Below are 21,214 nucleotides of genomic sequence, written 5' to 3'. Positions count from 1 at the left end.
GTCTTTACACAAATAGGTATGTTGCAAAGGATGATGGGTTGTATGTGTGGGCCCTTTTATTGGTCCATTTGTGAGTGTGGCTTATTTTGAATTTTTTTGTGGGTGTGTAATAAGGGGTGGCTGTGACTTGGGCCCTCTGTGTGCCTGTTTGGATGTTGCCAGGACATTATTTTCCTATGGTGTGTAGACTGTAGACTTGTTTTGTGGGTTTGTCGAGTCGTATTTGTTGGTGCGGCTGGCAGTTACGGTTGTTTATCGGTCCCAGGGTAAGTGTACGCTTGATTGTGCGGTGTGTGAGTCATATTTGTTGGTGCGTCTGGCAGTTACGGTTGTTTATCGGGCCCAGGGTACGTGCACCCTTGATTGTGGGGTGTGCAAGTCGTATTTGTTGGTGCGGCTGGTAGTTACGGTCGTTTATCGGGCCGGGGTACGTGTGCTTGATTGTGGGGTATGCGAGTCATATTTGTTGGTGGAGCTGGCTGTTATGGTCGTTTATCTGGCCCCGGTTACGTGTACGCTTGATTGTGGGGTGTGCGAGTCGTATTTGTTGGTGCGGCAGGCTGTCACGGTCGTTTATCGGGCCAGGGGTACGTGTACGCTTGATTGTGGGGTGTGCGAGTTGTGTTTGTTGGTGCGGCTGGCTGTCACGGTCATTTATCGGGCCCGGGGTATGTGTACGCTTGATTGTGGAGTGTGCGACTCGTAGTTGTTGGTGCGGCTGGCTGTTACGGTCATTTATCGGGCCCGGGGTACATGTACGCTTGATTGTGGGGTGTGCGAGACGGATTTGTTGGTGCGGCTGGCAGTTACGGTCGTTTATCGGGCCCGAGGTATGTGTGCGTTTGATTGTGGGGTGTTCGAGACGTATTTGTTGGTGCCGCTCGCTCATACGCGATGTTTTCCGTACGAATCGTGCTTCATGCGGGACTACGTTTGCCCGTACAAATCGCGTACTTGGTCCCTGGTCAGGATCATACTTGTTAGTTCGTACGCATGTTTACAAATCGTACGGTTAGAGTTCCGACGACATTTCGTACGGGTCTTCGATTGTGGTTTGTACGGTTCGCTGATATTCGTACGTATTTTCGGAATTCGGATCGTACTACGCAATTCGGACTGACTTTTTTCATTCGTACGGAAACGGCTACGAATATGAATCATACGGCATTTTTTTATCCCAAATCGAAATCGACCCCTTAATGTTGCAAACCAAAGCAGCAAGTGTGTTTGACTTCTCAATACTCCAGCCTATTCTGTGCAATGTTCTTTTCAATGACTTTTTCTAAACCAATAGTATTATTCCTTTTAAAAACCAGTAGTATGCACCCTAGTTTTCAATGTTAAATTATCGGAAACCACCAATCATTTCTTTGTTTTTCAAGTGCACTGAATCTCATCCACATTTTTTTCTAAACTCCAAGTTTTCAAACTGCCATTTCATTTCCAGAGCCCATCTGAGTACAACCAGATCTGCCTTCAAGATGCTTAGAGTGTGGCTTGTAGGACACAGCTATATATTCTGGAGAGAAAGGTATGCAGCAAATAGATGTTTTCTCAACCTTGATTTACCAAATATGGATATTATGTGGATTGGCAGGAGAGGTTTAAGATGTCACCAATTGATTCCATTGGTAAAATCCTTTTTGCATCTCCCACACCCTGACCTCATAATTGTGCACTGTAGTGGCAATGACCTAGGCACTTTGACTGGGGTAGGTCTGGAAATGCTTTTAAAGGACACCTTTGGGCAATTGATGTCACTTTTTCCACAAACTGCCTTTGTATATTTTAATATATGCCAAAGGCAAAAATGGAACTGGTCCAACCAATATTGTCCGCAGATTAAGAAAGCAAGGAAACATGTGAATAAGTCTGTTTCTGCTTTTTTCAGAGACTATGGTATGGGTTCTATATACCATAACAACTTGCGTTATAACATGCAAAGCATCTATAGGAAAGATGGTGTACATTTCACAGATGAGGGGAATAGAGTCTTCCTTTTAAACTTTAGACTCTGCATCGGTACTTACTTGTAGGTACAAAAAACACTCAATGAACACAACCAATATCTAAACACTTGTAATATAACTGTCTTTTTTTGTTGGTTTTTTTCCACTGTGCGTGCACCTCGCAATTTAAAAAAAAAAAAACGTTTTTTTGCCCTTCGAGGTCCTTCAGGGACCCCCTGAGAAGGCCTAGGGGGTTAGGGAGACTCTACCCTGCCCCCTTTTCACGTTCTCCACTTTCGTTTTTCCCTCTCTTCTGAAACTACACAAAATGGTGGCTGAAGCGTGCGCTCAACGTGCGCGCACCTCGGTATTTTTTATTTTTATTTATTTTTATTTTTTTGCCCTTGGGGGTCCTTCAGGAACCCCCTGAGAAGGCCTAGGGGGTCAGGGAGACTCTACCCTGCCCCCTTTTCACGTTCTCCACTTTCGTTTTTCACTCTCTTCTGAAACTACACAAAATGGCGGTTGAAGCGTGCGCACAACGTGCACGGACCTCCGAATTTTTATTTTATTTTATTTTTCTTTTGCCCTTGTGGGTTGTCACGAGTTGTTGTAATCCAAGGTTGGCAAGCTTGTCCATCAGGGCGGTGGAGTTTGCGTCATTGTTGTTATGACAGTGGGAGTACATTTCCCCAAGGAGGATGTAATCCGTGTAGGCGAGGGCGTGCGTGCTGATGAGGTGAGCGATGGAGATGATGAATAGTAGTAGTACTCCAGGTGGTCTGTAGATGAGTGTTCCTCTGAGGGTGGTGTTGGTGTGGATCTGTAAATGTATGTGCTATGCGGTGGGGAGGGTGTCGTTGGTGTTGGTAGTGACTCTGGGAGTGTTAATGTGGATGATGGCAATTCCTCCTACCACTTTGTAGGTGCGGTGTTTGCGGGAGTTGTCATTGCCTTCTGGTATGTCTATGGTGATGTCTGTTGGCAAGGTGGTGTTCAGCCTGGTTACCGTCCCCAACACCAGCCAGCCCAACTACAGCAACAACCTCTACACAGGAACAAGAACCTGACTTCTGGAGTACTTGTGGAAATCCAGGATGCATGCACACATCTGATCCTCAACATCCCCTGCTACTGCCACATGAGCATCCGCCTGAGATACCTACAATGGTCCCACAGTCAAATGCAGGTTCACCTTCATACTCCTCAGCCACACTCAGTAGGCACTCCACAGACCCAGACAAAAAAAATGATATGGACGTCTACCATCTAACACCCCATTGCCCACAGTCCGTCTTGGCACCCTTCGCCAGGCCATCAATCTTCACATCCACAGTACAACAGCATGTGGCTGCTAGTTCTCATACCTCATTACACAGATCCTGGTGCTCCCTCCGTGGACACCTACATATAAGCCATGCTCTTGACACCTCACACACTCTTCTATTACTGTCTGTCATTGCAGTATTTCAAGCAAACCCCATCTTCTGCAGGTAGTAACGATCACGGGTGAGTATTCCCATCCATGTGTGTAGTTTTGGCTATCTTGTGACCTATGTGTGTCCACAGCCAGACTAAGATCCCAGTGTGTGGATGGCTAGAGTTTGCAGGAGACTGTGGCATTTGAAGAAATTTCACCTCACATATGTCTTAGAATCTGGGTACATAAAAATACATCAATGAATTTTGTGCTAGTTAGATTTATTTTTGACTCTTGTGCGTGTAACGTGAGCAGGTGCTGTACAACAAGGGGGGAATCCAAAGTTCACAGCGAGAGATGTGATGCCTTACAGTATGAGTCAACAGAGTCGAGGCCACAGTGCTTGGCATCATTGGACACACTGTGACCAGCAAGTCCATGTGGGAGAGTCTGAAAGTCAATAGGGTAATGCTGTTTCCCACGAAGGCAAGATGGCAGACCAGGTGACCTGAGAGTTTTGCATGGCCCTATGCCTCTAAACGTCTGGTGCGTGGACGACCCACCTTCCTTGGGGGACCTTCACGTGCAGGCCTTGACGATGCATGGGATTCTCCGTCTGCCAATTCCTCATCCACCTCCCTCCCTGTGCCTGTTGTTGGTCTTTGCCTAGATGTTTCTGGCCTTGTGACACAGAGAGGGTGCTGCATGTTGACAGCGATCAGACGGAGTGATTGGTTAATTTCCTGATGCACCGTCATGAGCTCATCCAGTCTTGCCTCTGTACGTCCTTGGTGTCGTTCTTGACTGGCATGTAGCTGGGCCTGCTGATTGGTCATTTTGTTGAGGGCCTCCACTACCAGGCTGAACTCCCTGGTGTCCCGCCGGTATGCATCCATGATGTCTCTGAGTTCTGCCATACTGGGCCCTGCAGCTTGCTGGTCAGGTTCTCGCCTCCGCCTTGCGCCACTCCCACCACCCCTGCCCACACGAGCCGGGCCTGCTTTTGTGGGCACATCATGTCGACGGGACCCATGAGTGCTGGCAGTGGAGGTGTCATCTGCCACCTCATGGGTGCCCGGTGAACCATATCCCTCATTGTCAGACTGGCTCTGTTGTGGATTATGGGCAGGGCTCTGAGCTGTCTGCTGGGATGTGGTGGGAATGGGTGTGGGGTTTTCACAGATGTATCTGTTCCAGCTGCTGCAGGGGTTTGGGATCCAGAGGGGCCTGGTTGTTTGGGGTCATCCACAATGTGTTGAGAGGCCTCGCTGATGGTGGGGCCAGTGCCGTGCTGAGCCTAGGACTGGGATCCTTCTCCCCCCTGGTTGGGGGTAGTTTCTACACGTTCCCCTGTGGGTGTGAGAGACAAACACTGTTAATGCACTATCATGCAACATCCAAATTTAAGATCCATTGTCATTAGCAATGTTCCCCCTGCTTTGGATTTTTGAAATAGTTCACTTGTGTATGGGCATGTTGTGGGCTGAGATTGACATGTGCTCAGGGGTGCTTGACATGTTGGGTTCTGTTTACGATGACTGTCACAGCCATTTCTGTGGCTTGTGTCGCCAGCACCACACAGATCTGGCTGTGCTCTGTGTGGGCCAATTTGCACAATGCAGTGTCAATAATTATGCCTGGTTCAAGCATGCACGGGGTTTTAATGCAGCATGCTTATGATGGCAACTGAGTGGAATGTTACAGATTTCATCCAGCAACTTTTGAGAGGTGTTGCAGTGCCGTGACGGCCACCCACTGCCAAACCCCCTGGACCAGTACACCCTCTTCAGGCACTGGGCTTTAGGACGTGGCACTCTCCTAGATGCATTACCTTGTCAATACCCAGGTCCATAGTGCTACTTGAGTGCATCCACAGCATCACAGAGCTGTGGCAACAGCATCGTGTGAGAGGCACAATGGACTTGTGATTCAGCACTGTGCTTTATTTGTTTTGATACGTCATCAGATTAGTATTTTTGAGGTTGTGTTACATGACGATTGTGACAGTGGTGCACTCCATTGTCTGTCTCCAGGGGCTCAGTTTCTGTAAGGGGTGTGTGTGACAGGCCATGCTAGTAGTTTGAGTGTGATTGGCAAGTGGGCGTCCATCGTGGTGTGTCTGTCCCCCCCATGAAGCATGCTGCCATGATAGTGGTTGTGAGTTCCTGTGCAGGATATCTGACCTTGTCCTGGTGTTAGTGTTTGCAATGGACACAGGAGGTCCTTGTGCTGCCTACACCAGGGCCCAGTGTCAGCTAGCTTGTCAATACTTTCACACTCCCTGTGCATTGAGCATGGTGCATGGGTGTGTACCTGGGCCATATGGGTTGAGTGCAGCCTCTTACCCTATACCTTGAACCCTCTCACCCTCCCCTTGCAGCCTTCTGCCACTCCCCTTGCACCCCCCTACTGTTAGGTACTGCTGGGAATCATGGCCACACCCCCCAAACACCCCCATACTGTTAGGCACTGCAGGGAGTCATGGCTGTACCCCCAACCCCCCCATTCTATTTGGCACTGCTGGGAGTCATGGCCACCCCCCACGCCCCCCATACTGTTTGGCACTGCTGGGAGTCATGGCCACACCCCCCACACCTCCCCTACTGTTAGGCACTGCTGGAGTCATGGCCACACACCCCCATACACCCTCTACTGTTCGGCACTGCTGGGAGTCATGGCCACACATCCCCACATCCCCCTACTGTTAGGCACTGCTGGGAGTCATGGCCACACACTCCCTACTGTTCGGCACTGCTGGGAGTCATGGCCATATACCCCCACCCCCTATTGTTAGGCACTGCTGTGAGTCTTGGCCACACCCCCCTACTGTTCGGCACTGCTGGGAGTCATGGCCACACACCCACACACCACCCCATACTGTTTGACACTGCTGAGAGTCATGGCCACACCCCCCCACATCCCCCATACTGTTAGGCACTGCTGGGAGTAATGGCCACACCCCCTAACCCCCATACTCTTTGGCACTGCTGGGAGTCATGGCCACACACCCCCACACCCCCCCTACTGTTAGGCACTGCTGGGAGTCATGGCCACACCCCCCTACTCTTCGGCACTGCTGGGAGTCATGGCCACACCCCCATACTTTTTGGCACTGCTGGGAGTCATGGCCACACCCACACACACCCCCCTACTGTTAGGCACTGCTGGGAGTTATGGCCACACCCCCCTCCTGTTCAGCACTGCTGGGAGTCATGGCCATACCTCGCCACACCCGCATACTGTTTGGCACTGCTGGGAGTCATGGCCACAAACCCCTCACCCCCCTACTGTTTGGCACTGCTGGGAGTCATGGCCACACCGCCCCTACTGTTTGGCACTGCTGGGAGTCATGGCCATACCCCCCATACTGTTTGACACTGCTGGGAGTCATGGCCACACACCCCCACACCCCCATACTGTTTGGCACTGCTGGGAGTCATGGCCACACACCCCACACCCCCCATTCTGTTTGGCACTGCTAGGAGTCATGGCCACACCCCCACAACCCCCCCCCCCCTACTGTTTGGCACAGCTGGGAGTCATGGACACACACCCCCATACTGTTAGGTACTGCTGGGAGTCATGGCCACACCCCCCAACCCCCATACTGTTTGGTACTGCTGAGAGTCATGGCCACACCCCCCCAAAACCCCCCTACTGTTAGGCACTGCTGGGAGTCATGGCCACACCCCTATACTGTTCAGCACTGTTGGGAGTCATGGCCACACACCCCCATACTGTTTGGCACTGCTGGGAGTCATGGCCACACCCCCCCACACCCCCCCTAATGTTAGGCACTGCTGGGAGTCATGGCCCCCCCCCCACACCCACCCCAATGTTCGGCACTGCTGGGAGTCATGGCCACACCCCCCACATTCCCCTACTGTTAGGTACTGCTGGGAGTCATGGCCACACACCCCTATTGTTCCGCACTGCTTGGAGTCATGGCCACACACCCCCACACCCCCCCATACTGTTAGGCACTGCTGGGAGTAATGGCCACACACCCCCAACCCCCCATACTGTTTGGCACTGCTGGGAGTCATGGCCACACCCCCCCACACCCCCCATACTGTTAGGAACTGCTGGGAGTCCCCCCATGTTACATGAGTTGCTTGTATACTCACCAGGCTCAATGGCTCCTTCGTTCCGTGAACTCCGACCGGTGGTAGCAGGGCCATGATTTTCTCTTCCCAGGGAGGGTATTGTGCAGGTCTGCGGAGAGGCCCACCTCCAGTGTGATGAGCGTTGGCGTAGTCCTCATCCATCTTGCGCTTGACCATCCTCCGCAGATCGTATCACCTGGCCAGGCAAACCGCCCTGTTGCGCCTGATGGGTGCAACAGCATTGACCTTCTCGACTATCCTCTCCCACAGGCGTGTCTTATCGGCTATGCTGGTCTGTCTGACCAATGCACCAAACTGCTGTGGAAAGACTCTGATGACTTCATCTGTAAGGATCTCCATCTCTGGGTTAGTGAACTTCGGATTCTTTGGTGTTGTTATGGTGTGTATGGATGAGGGTGTGTGGGTCTGATTGTGAAGGGGTTGTGTGTGTAAATGAGATAGGGTGTATGTGTGAAGGTGTATGGCTGCAGTTGTTGGTGTGCTGTCAGTGTCTTTACACAAATAGGTATGTTGCAAAGGATGATGGGTTGTATGTGTGGGCCCTTTTATTGGTCCATTTGTGGGTGTGGCTTATTTTTAATTTTTTTGTGGGTGTGTAATAAGGGGTGGCTGTGACTTGAGCCCTCTGTGTGCCTGTTTGGATGTTGCCAGGACATTATTTTCCTATGGTGTGTAGACTGTAGACTTGTTTTGTGGGTTTGTCGAGTCGTATTTGTTGGCGCGGCTGGCAGTTACGGTTGTTTATCGGTCCCAGGGTAAGTATACGCTTGATTGTGCGGTGTGCGAGTCATATTTGTTGGTGCAGCTGGCAGTTACGGTTGTTTATCGGGCCCGGGGTACGTGTACCCTTGATTGTTGGGTGTGCGAGTCGTATTTGTTGGTGCGGCTGGCAGTTATGGTCGTTTATCGGGCCGGGGTACGTGTGCGTTTGATTGTGGGGTATGCAAGTCATATTTGTTGGTGGAGCTGGCTGTTATGGTCGTTTATCTGGCCCGGGTTACGTGTACGCTTGATTGTGGGGTGTGCGAGTCGTATTTGTTGGTGCGGCAGGCTGTCACGGTCGTTTATCGGGCCCGGAGTTTGTGTACGCTTGATTGTGGGATGTGCGAGTCGTATTTGTTGGTGCGGCTGGCAGTTACGGTCGTTTATCGTGCCCGGGGTACGTGTACGCTTGATTGTGGGGTGTGCGAGTTGTGTTTGTTGGTGCGGCTGGCTATCACGGTCATTTATCGGGCCCGGGGTATGTGTACGCTTGATTGTGGAGTGCGCGACTCGTAGTTGTTGGTGCGGCTGGCTGTTACGGTCGTTTATCGGGCCCGGGGTACGTGCACGCTTGATTGTGGGGTGTGCGAGTCGTATTTGTTGGTGCGGCTGGCAGTTACGGTCGTTTATCGGGCCCGGGGTACGTGTACGCTTGATTGTGGGGTGTGCGAGTTGTGTTTGTTGGTGCGGCTGGCTATCACGGTCATTTATCGGGCCCGGGGTATGTGTACGCTTGATTGTGGAGTGTGTGACTCGTAGTTGTTGGTGCGGCTGGCTGTTACGGTCGTTTATCGGGCTCGGGGTACGTGTACGCTTGATTGTGGGGTGTGCGAGACGGATTTGTTGGTGCGGCTGGCAGTTACGGTCGTTTATCGGGCCCGGGGTATGTGTGCGCTTGATTGTGGGGTGTCCGAGACGTATTTGTTGGTGCGGCTCGCTCATACGCGATGTTTTCTGTACAAATCGTGCTTCATGCAGGACTACGTTTGCCCGTACAAATCGCGTACTTGGTCCCTGGTCAGGATCGTACTTGTTAGTTTGTACGCATGTTTACAAATCGTACGGTTAGAGTTCCGACGACATTTCGTACGGGTCTTCGATTGTGGTTTGTACGGTTCGCTGATATTCGTACGTATTTTCGGAATTCGGATCGTACTACGCAATTCGGACGGACTTTTTTCATTCGTATGGAAACGGCTACGAATATGAATCATACGACGTTTTTTTATCCCAAATCGAAATCGACCCCTTAATATTGCAAACCAAAGCAGCAAGTGTGTTTGACTTCTCAATACTCCAGCTTATCCTGTGCAATGTTCTTTTCAATGACTTTTTCTAAACCAATAGTATTATTCCTTTTAAAAACCAGTAGTATGCACCCTAGTTTTCAATGTTAAATTATCGGAAACCACCAATCATTTCTTTGTTTTTCAAGTGCACTGAATCTCATCCACATTTTTTTCTAAACTCCAAGTTTTCAAACTGCCATTTCATTTCCAGAGCCAATATGAGTACAACCAGATCTGCCTTCAAGATGCTTAGAGTGTGGCTTGTAGGACACAGCAATATATTCTGGAGAGAAATGTATGCAGCAAATAGATGCTTTCTCAACCTTGATTTATCAAATATGGATATTATGTGGATTGGCCAGAGAGGTTTAAGATGTCACCAATTGATTCCATTGGTAAAATCCTTTTTGCATCTCCCACACCCTGACCACATAATTGTGCACTGTAGTGGCAATGACCTAGGCACTTTGACTGGGGTAGGTCTGGAAATGCTTTTAAAGGACACCTTTGGGCAATTGATGTCTCTTTTTCCACAAACTGCCTTTGTATATTTTAATATATGCCAAAGGAAAAAATGGAACTGGTCCAACCAATATTGTCCGCAGATTGAGAAAGCAAGGAAACATGTGAATAAGTCTGTTTCTGCTTTCCTCAGAGACTATGGTATGAGTTCTATATAGCATAACAACTTGCGTTACAACATGCAAAGCATCTATAGGAAAGATGGTGTACATTTCACAGATGAGGGGAATAGAGTCTTCCTTTTAAACTTTAGACTCTGCATCGGTACTTACTTGTAGGTACAAAAAACACTCAATGAACACAACCAATATCTAAACACTTGTAATTTAACTGTCTTTTTTTGTTGGTTTTTTTCCACCGTGCGTGCACCTCGCAATTTTTTACACAAAAAAAAGTTTTTTTGCCCTTCGAGGTCCTTCAGGGTCCCCATGAGAAGGCCTAGGGGGTTAGGGAGACTCTACCCTGCCCCCTTTTCACGTTCTCCATTTTCGTTTTTCCCTCTCTTCTGAAACTACACAAAATGGTGGCTGAAGCGTGCGCTCAACGTGCGCGCACCTCAGTATTTTTTATTTTTATTTATTTTTATTTTTTTGCCTTTGGGGGTCCTTCAGAAACCCCCTGAGAAGGCCTAGGGGGTCAGGGAGACTCTACCCTGCCCCCTTTTCACGTTCTCCACTTTCGTTTTTCACTCTCTTCTGAAACTACACAAAATGGCGGCTGAAGCGTGCGCACAACGTGCACGGACCTCAGAATTTTTTATTTCTTTTATTTTGCCCTTGGGGGTCCTTCAGGAACCCCCTGAGAAGGCCTAGGGGGTCAGGGAGACTCTACCCTGCCCCCTTTTCACATTCTCCACTTTCATTTTTCACTCTCTTCTGAAACTACACAAAATGGCGGCTGAAGCGTGCGCCCAACGTGCGCGAACCTCGCAAATGTTTTTGGTTTTTTTAATGTTTTTTTTGCCCTTTGGGGTCCTTCAGGGACCCCATGAGAAGGCCTAGGGGGTCAGGGAGTCTCTTCACTGCCTCCTTTTCCACGTTCTCCACAATTATTTTCCACTCTCTTGTGCCTTGGGGGTGCGAGCACCGTGTGCGCCCCTCGCGATTTAAAAAAAAATAATATTATTTATTTTTTTTTAAAATGTTTTTATTGAAAAGTTTTTCCCCCCTTTTTTCTCCATAAGACATGAGCAGGGCACAATAGCATTCAATGTAATACAGCACAGATTCATATATACACTAGGAATTTATAAAAAGGAAAAAGAAAAGTGTGATATCAAGTCATACATAGTTTTTCCGAAATGAATCATATATACAATAGATACGTAAAATTCTATACACTACGTTCTCGATTCCCCCCCCAATAAATCAGTAATCAATAATCAGAACCTTGTTTCCATCGAATGAGGGGCTCCCATATTTGCAGACCAAGTTTCTTGCCTTTTCTCCCCCTCCTCGCATAAATAGCTGATTCTAACTTTTGTATAGATAATACCTAGCCCAACCATTGATGATATGTAGGAGGATTAGGATCCAACCATACCGAAGCCACTAGCAGTCTGAGAATAGCCTTTACTACAAATACAAAGTTTTCGTTATTCACATGGGCCTCAGGATTGACTCCTAGTAACATTACCACTGGGTTTAATTCTATTGTGATTGCTAATGCACTCTGCAAAAATTTCTCGATGTCCCGTTTTATACTATCTAAATGTGGGCAAAGTGAAAAAATATGTATTAGGTCCGCCCCCGGACTACCACATCTGAAGCAGGTGGTTCCCGAAAGACCCCCCCATTGAGCAATTTTCCCAGGCGTATAGTACAAATGATATAAGGTCTTATAATGTTGAGCCTGTAAGGATGATGAGCACAACAATTTTCTTCCTATCTCTAATGACTCTGAAAAGATATCGCTATCTATATCCAGATCTTCAGACCACCTATTGATCCATTTCTCCATATCATCTTTCTTTAATATTGTCATCTCAAAATAGAATCTCTTTATAGTGCAGTCAGAGCCTACTTCTATAATATCCATCAATACATTTCTGTCAAACCCCGAAGGCCCTCCTTTCCTGTTTATTAAACAGCTCCTTATTTGAAGATATTTAAAAAAGTGTTTTGTATCTAAGGTATATCGATCCTGTAGTTCCACAAATTGTAAAATACCTTGGGGGCCCTGAATATCTCCAATCTTTCTTATCCCCCGCCTCTCCCAATCTTGGAATACAGCTCCCGAAAAGACCATGCTAGGGAGGGAAGGGTTATTTTTGAGCCTAGTGTAAAAATTATATTTCCCAATTCCTATCTTTTTCGATATTCCCTTCCAAACGTTATACGCAGCCATTATAGTCTTAAACCGTGTTCTTCAGTAAATCTCAAAAAAATATTTTCCGCATTTTTACCCAAAACCAAACCATAAATAGCATGTGACATCATCAGCAGTGGATTGCGGGTGCGCGAAATATAGTTAGTACAACTAACTATATAGGAGCAATTTCAATGGTTTTGTATGAGTGAAAAGTCCAGCTAACTATAACACCTGTAAAACTTATAGTTTTTTGAGTGAATTTTAAAAGTTTTTTAAATGCTAATTCCTAACTATATAAGGCCTGAAACCTGTGTTTTTTTCAGTGAATTTCAAAGGTTTTTTAAATGCTAATTCCTAACTATATAAGGCCTGAAACCTATGGTTTTTTCAGTGAATTTGCAAGTTTTTTTTAATGCTAATTCCTAACTATATAAGGCCTGAAACCTATGTTTTTTTCAGTGAATTTCAAAGGTTTTTTTATTGCTAATTCCTAACTATATAAGACCTGAAAGCCCACCAGGAATCTCCAGTATGCGCCAGGGGACTGCATTGCAGAGAGGTGTAATGAAGCCACGCCCCTTTTTACACCTCTCTGCAACGCAGCCCCCGTGCATCTTTGAATAGAGGGGAACTAATTCCCCTTGCATACTGGGGGCCCCTGGGGGCCAACTAGCCCACCTTGAAACTCCAGTATGCGCCAGGGGGCTGCATTGCAGAGGTGTAATGAGGCTATGCCCCTTGTTACACCTTTCTGCAATGCTGCCCCCTGGCACGTTTGCAGAGGGGGAACTAATTCCCCTTGCATACTGGGGGTACCTGGGGGCCAACTACCCCACCAGGAGCCTCCAGTATGCGCCAGGGGGCTGCATTGCAGAGAGGTGTAATGAGACCACACCCTTTTTTACACCTCTCTGCAACGCAGCCCCGTGCATGTTTGAAGAGGGGGAACTAATTCCCCTTGCATACTGGGGGTCCCTGGGGGCCAACTAGCCCACCTGGAAACTCCAGTATGCGCCAGGGGGCTGCATTGCACAGAGGTGTAACGAGGCTATGCCTCTTTTTACACCTCTCTGCAATGCAGGCCACTGGCGCGTTTGCAGAGGGGGGACTAATTCCCCTTGCATATTGGGGGTCCCTGGGTCATATCTGCCCAAACTCCGAAAATCTGAACGATTGAAAATGACTGTCCTATACTTTATAATTTTTGAAAGACTAAATTTGAGGATGCTATAAATTACTCAAGTCTGCCCGAATTGTGTGGGTAAAATTGATACCTAGTCACTTTGAATAAGAATGTACTTACGTCTCATCTAACATTTGGAAGAAATATCTAGTTATATGACAACAGGATACCGACATATCTTGAAGGAAATAAGAACGTCCTGAAGAAGTTCTGTTGTACAGAACCAAACGCGTCAGCTGGCTGTGGTACATAAATTTAAGGAAAATAAAAGCATTTGAATATACAACAAGATTCAGCTCTTCAATAAGGACTCTAAGCGATATGATTTGATTGGACTTTTTGTGCAAGTGGTGCTGTGCCAAACTTTGGAATATTCTCCACTACTCTCTACTACTTACTCTCTACTACTTCACTACTCTCTAATACTCACTCTCTACTACTCACTCCCTACTTCTCACTATCTACACTCACATGACTGAGAAAGATAATGTGAATTTACAGAAAATATGCTTTCAGTTTAGCTTATAGATCCCCTTCCAAACCACTGTGGGAAAAGCATGAGATAATAGTTTTCTTTCAAACATGATTCATGATATCCCAGCAAAAGGCTTTTTCACATGGTAAAATCACCTTAAAACACACCACAATTCCTAAAATGAGTATGGTATCATCAACAAATGATTTATAATGTAACTAAAGTCCTAAAACCCTCTATTAACTACAATGCTTTAAATGAGGTGCTATCATGTATATTGGTCCCAAGATGGCTGCCAACACTTCTTGGATGAAGTGCTGACAGCCAATCAGATCTCACGATGAGATGTGTGGTTAGGCTCCTCCCTGATATATATGTGTTTTTGAAGTTAATTTTCATAAAAACCACTGGAGCAATTTTCACCAAATATAGCAAAGGCACTTCTGCGTACCAGTCCCTACAATTTTGCCAAGTTTGGGTTAACTCCGTTCAGCGGTTCGGGCTGTAGCCTTGTCAGAACGTCCTATGGATATTAACTTGGGGACAACACGTTTTAGGACCCCCCTTCTTTTCTCAGCCCTCACTTCACGAATCTCCCCGAAACTTTCAGGGAAGGAGTGCAGCGGAGCTGGCCAAAATTTTCAGAAAATTACACGCAAATTCCTCAACCGGCGCAAAAGTTATTCCCAATAGAATGTTGCGGATTTCCTATGGTAGCTAGGTCCTAACTATATATACCTATTGGCTTTCACCAGTAGGTAATATATATATATATATATATATATATATATATATATATATATATATATATATATATATATATATATATATATATATATATATATATATATATATATATATATATATATATATATATGTATATATATTATATATATATATATATATATATATATATATATATATATATATATATATATATATATATATATATAAAAAGGGTTGCCCAATGTTGAGCCGCACTTGCAGTGGATCTTTCAAATTTCAGGGAGAGTGCAGCTGCGCCCCGCGTCTCAGCCATTCCTGACGCGTTTTGAGTGAAAACTCTTTATCAAAGGTAAGCTGACAACGACAACCCAGCATCACGGTTCTAGGATTTTGCTCTCTTTATAAAGCGTTCATAATCACTCTCAGGTGAGTTATCGCTAGGCATTCTGGGACTGGAAGTCCATTATTATTACATCACAGTGGGCTGCTGGTATGATGCAATGTCTCAATTTTAGCAACACCAGTACAGGCCAGGACTCCCCCCACTTTTCGCCAAATCCTTCCGCTCCATAAATTGCTGGGAGAGCCTCCAACAACAGACCTGCCTCTCAGTGGTATTGCGGCTCCTGATCGGGCCGGCCATCATTTATGTAAAGAAAAGTGTTGCCCCATGTTGAGCCGCACTTGCAGTGGATCTTTAAAATTTCAGGGAGAGTACGGCTGCGCCCCGCGTCTCAGCCATTCCTGGCGCATTTCGAGTGAATATATATATATTCACTGAAAAAAACATAGGATTCAGGCACGTTATAGTTGGGAATTTGCATTTAAAAAACCTTAGAAATTCACTGAAAAAACCATAGATTTCAGGGACGTTATAGTTAGCTGGATATTTCACTCGTACAAAACCATTGAAATTCCCCCATTATAGTTAGTTCAGCTAACTATAACTCGCGCGCCCGAAATACACTGCTGATGACATCACATATTACATCACTCATGACATAGTCATGAAAGTTTAAAAGCCAAGTTTACAGGTGCATAGAAAAGGGAATTTATTATTTATTAATCTTCCCAACGCCCCATGCGCCAGCACACCTTTCCAAGGATAGGTTTACAATTTACATTAAGAAGCATAATAATAACAAATATTCATCCTGGTTTTTTTTCTTCTAACAATATTTTTTTGTTATGTTTTCTATTTAGATGTTTTTAATCATGAAAATGCAAAGAACACAGTTTACAGAGTAACACTTTTTAAACTCTCCAACGTATGTAGGTAATAATACCTTATACGTGTTACGATCAAAATCGAAACCTTTACAGCTTCACAGTTTGTAACTTTTCCGAACATGTGCAGAAGAAAAACAGTTAAAATGTGAGCATGTGTAAACTGCAAAATGTGACATCTAAATAGGCGGACCCACAGCTTCCTTCCGTACACTACTAAACAACCAAAAACTATATAAACCACACCTACGGTGCAATTAGTTTAGTTTGCGCAAGTTATTTCTGAGTAGCCAATCTATGTTGCAGTTTCCGTTTTCTAGCATTGGATTCTCTTTTTGTGTCAACAAACATATTCCGGAGTTGTAAGTTGTTTCAATATGGCATAGTCATAGTACTTAGTTATCATTTGCGGCTGTTTGTAGATATTTAAACATTTATATCTAGAAAAAAATGTTATTGCATGTTTTTCGCTTTTCTCTGTAACTTCAGCAGCTTGTTTTCAGAAACAGATAGATTATAACAAAGATTGCTCCTTTTCTGGCTCCTTTCACCTTATATTTAGTGACTTTTTATATTATAATATTGACACTGTACTTCGCTTGAGAGGTGTTGTTGACCCGTCGACGCAAACCCTAAACATTTACAATCAACGTCACCATCTTACACTTGTTTATGTGTTTTCCCCTAGAGATCACATACTGTTAATATGTATAGTATAACACTAACAGTCTTGGTGATCTTAGTGGAGTTCACGATCCGTCATCACGAAGAGTAACAATAAGTAAGCAACGTTACCGGCTTGCGGTTTTCAATCTATTTTCCCCTTGTGATCATGTGCAGTGAGATTATATACATATTATTATTCTAACCGTCATGATCTCAGAGGAGTTTATGACCCATCACCATGAAGATCAATCTTTTTCACCTCCCGCAGAAAAGAAGTTCAGTAAATAATTACCGCTCAAAAGTATTTCATTTTGGATGTTCTGTTAAATACATAACTTTATTTTCCTTTTCTTTTTACTGTAACAATGGTATCAATCATAATATTATAATAGATTGTTCTATTGCTACAGAAGAGGAATGGGAGATTTTTCAGCATCTATAATACATCTTTCAAATATTAAAAAGTATTTGATCAGATATTTTATGATACAGCAGAACACAAAAATATAGCTATCATGCATACTTTGTTACTTTAAATATTTAATAAACCCTACATTTTTAATGTTATTTTCTAATTTCTATTCTTATTTGTGGTTCCAATTCACTTTCTCCCTAAAGAATATACAGGACCTGTACTTTATATAGTATATATACCATCCTATATATTCTTTAGTGAGTATGTGATTTATTAGCGGAACAGTCTGCAACCTCTAAGCACTACGACAGCACGTTCTTGAATTGTACAGAATTCAAATTTGAAAAATAATAATGCATGCATTTCTATGTAATATGAAATAATTGTATTTGACTGATTTTTACTTGTTCTCTTGATCTGAGATAATGTAGTGTGGGAGTGTTTGTTGTAGCACTTCTATTCTACTATATCTAAAAGTAACAGATGCCCTCTTACATTATCAAGAATGTGGGTAACTCTTTTACAAACTGTAGCACAAAAAGATGTATATAGCCACGCTTAACTGATATTTTATGAAATTTCATTTGTAATTGTCACCCCTTTCATATATACAGCAACAGTTTCTGAAGAAAGTTTATTTGTATTTTCTTAATAAAAACTGTTTCAAACCTAGACTGAATTTTTTGCTGCGCAACCACACCTCCCCATCAGGAAAGTAAACACCACATTATAAGTAAACAGTACTCCTAAGAAGTATGTCACCTAGAAACTTAATAAAAAAAACAGAGCCAGACACTGTAATTTTCCACCGTAATTTATACACCACATGACACCACTCCTCCACCTTATGGGCACTGTACAGTGTTAATAGTGTTCCTAACCTGCCCTCTACTACTTTCTTTCTCCATACTCTTTTGGAAAATGTATCACAATATCAAAAACGTGTTCTCAGAACACTTTAGCCAATAAAATGTCCATGTTGTTCCACAGACGAGCAAGGAATGACTGCCAAACCTTCTACTTTTAATACTTCACAGCCAATGAACATTAAGCTTCGTAAAGTCCAGCTTGGAGCATTTTACCCTAACACTCCCTGAACAGGAAGGAATCAATAACAAAAAGTTTCCACTAACTCCTTGTACGACTAACGGTTCCTATGAAAAAAATATAAATCTCCAGCACAGTAACTTTTTCAATTAGCAACATATTGTGGTGAATTTCTAACCTCTGTGCTCACGCAAGTGTTCCATGAACTGTTACTATGGTAACAGGCAGAAAAGTACTGGCTGTACAAAACCATTATATTTACCCTGGATCAGGAAAGCAAAGTAAAAGAAAACACTGTACCACATTTACAACCCCCTTGCGCCGCTTGCGCGTCCACGGCCCCCAATTAAAAATTAAAACTGTGTGCAACTCAAACCCCGAGAACAACCACCCCCGGAGATTTCTGTATTGTGTGACACAGGGTCGGTGGCCCTCCGCCTGGTGCCCTCGAGAGCCCTGGAGACCTCCATGCCCAGAGCCGGTTCCTGCAGTGTCCCGGGGTGCCTACCCCCGGGAAACTCCTGTTTGCTATGAAAAGTCTTGTGGCTCCCGCCCTCCCATAGCAAACTTAATTTGAACTTTGAAAGACACAACAGTGAAATCTGTTCTCACTTTCAAATTCAAACATGCAACTTAGCATCTCCCCATGTGTAAAAGCAATGCCGGTGTTCTATAGAGGACTGTACCCCATTGACTTGTGTATCCTTTTCACCCAGCGCATGTGTATTAATGGTGCGCATGCGCACAATACGCCTCACCACGCCCACCATCAGTCCGTGTACCCCTAATGTTTTTCATTTCATTTGCGCATGCTCTATTGGAACATAACGGTCACGAGAATTCGGCGGGATTGTGAGGGCATTGTACGCTCCGTCTTTTCTGTATATAGAGTCACGTGTGTAGTGACGTATGTACTTGATGGCTGTGGTATGGGTGTATACCAGCCAGGAGGGAGTGTGTGTGCCAATCTCACAACTAAACCTGGAACTAAGAAATTACTACAATGGAAATCTGGGCCATGCACTGTTGGAGGACCACGGTCAAGTGCAGAGATTAATTACTCAAATATAACGTTGGGGACCGTGGGAGGAGTCAGTTACCGCCAATGACTAGGGCAGTGTGTGGTAGGCAAATGCGTCACAAAATAGGCTACATACATGGTGACTGTATCGTAACTTCACATAGAAAAAAAAGAAAGCCAATCAAAATTAGCATGATGAACATAGATGTAAGTAGACAACAGCCAATCAAATAGTTTTCAGAATCTGCGGAAGGAAAGTGATTGGTCGCTAATACGTTTTCTTATAATCCTGCACAACCAATCAAAAACAGGTGTAAAAAGTTTTTGTTTTTAACATACGACTTAATCAGATACTTTGGCATGACACGAACCGAGAGGGAATTATTAAAGATGACTTGCTTTCGCAAGACCCCCAAAAGGATTGTCCCAAAAAAAGTATGCACTTCACTGCCAGACCCCATTTGAAGGCCCTAAACTTAAACACGTCACAAATCATCTCTCATCACTTTGTCTTCTTTTTTAGCGTATTGTATGAAGTAGAGTGCGTGACCCTATGCCCAGAGCCCTCGAAGATTCTAGAGACTGCTAATCCCCACGGCCAGTTCCTGCAGTGTCCTGGAGCTGCACGGCCCCTCTACCAACAATTAAAAGCCCCGGGGGGAGATGGTAAATTAATACTGAATACGTTAGTACACGCCACTCTTACGCTACCAGGAAAACACAACAGTATAAGGCCCAGATTTCCATTGTAGTGATTTCTTAGTTGCAGGTCTAGTTGACACATCGACACACACACTCCCTCATGGCTGGTATACATCCACAGCACACCCATTCAGCGCATCAGTCAATACACATGTGACCCTAAGTATAAAATAGATGGAGCACACGTGTTGTATGCCATTTTAGAGTTGTTCCCAAAGTACCGAACAAGGGTGCCCACTACTACATGCGTGGCCTCTTTGGTCACTGAGTTAGTGGTGCCTGAAGCACTGAGCGGATGAAGAACCTGCGATGATGATGATGGGAGCAGGAGTATGTCGTTAGCCATACAGATATCAAGACTCTGCACCACGTATGAGACTTCTTTGTTGTATATCGGGACTACATCATGCAGACGGTGTCTTATCCACAAAAAGGTGAGCAGTGAAGCTTGAGTACGCATCGGAGGGAGTCAGGGTTGTAGCAGACTAGATACAAAAATGCAACTTAGTATTTTAGACGAACGCACTCCTATATAGTGAATAAATTTACAAGTATACATTTTTTTTCCCAATTGCTGGAACGTTTTTATAATCACTGAAATGTCTGGAATACTACCAATACAAACAGTTTGTAGAAATGCGAAAAGGAACGTGTATAAAAGCGCGATTTTATCTAACTCCAAATTAATATGGTAACAATTACCAATCATAACAACTTTCTATTAAAATCTTTTAGATGTAGAGCTTCCCGACGGATTATGTAACAAGGACGACGGCAAAGGCACAACGTGAGCAAAGAAGTTTGTTACCGAAAGAACGTCAAGTTATCTGTGAAAGGAGAGAATGTGTAGTATGCAGCAGGCGCGCAAAACACACATTGGGCTAACGGGGCTTCAGCTAGGATGCTTCCTGGCCCCACACACTGTCGCACCAGAGTACTTCACAGGTCTTTTAAAGACATTTTGCTTGTTTATGAGGCTTTGATGTCCCCCCTTACAGCCCCTGCAGCTCCACTCTTCTTTTTCCTTGAAGTTAAGCCCCCCCGAATTTTTTTATACCCCCTGATATTTTTGACTGTGTTCCGCCTCTGGCTTCAGGCCCCAACCCCCCGTCGTGTGTCTCTCTCCCATGTTTTAATGTCCTTTTTTCTCTCTTTCTCTTTCTTACTCTCTCACATCGTTTCTCTTTCTTTTTTAAAGTTTTGGACACTGCTATCTCCAGTCTGCTATATACAACCTTATCTGAGTTGAAGTGGTGAACTCTCTTGATTACACTGAAGGCTTCTTCGACACATAGAGCACCCTCTTTCAATCACGCCAATAGCACTAGGTGAGCAAAGAATTTTGTTTCCGAAACAACAACAAATTATTTGTG

The 21,214-nt window shown here is 44.9% G+C and overlaps 1 pseudogene; it reads right to left on the bottom strand.

The window, feature by feature from the left end:
• Nucleotides 1–3,896: 3,896 nt before the first annotated feature.
• The window catches only part of LOC147724722 (uncharacterized), a 34,034-nt pseudogene continuing 16,716 nt past the window's right edge, over nucleotides 3,897–21,214 (bottom strand).

The sequence above is a fragment of the Lissotriton vulgaris genome, chromosome 4_1, assembly GCF_964263255.1.
Source record: "Lissotriton vulgaris chromosome 4_1, aLisVul1.2, whole genome shotgun sequence".
Classification (NCBI taxonomy): Eukaryota; Metazoa; Chordata; class Amphibia; order Caudata; family Salamandridae; genus Lissotriton; species Lissotriton vulgaris.
Note: the sequence above shows the minus strand (reverse complement) of the source record. Positions and strands in the feature narration are given on the sequence as shown.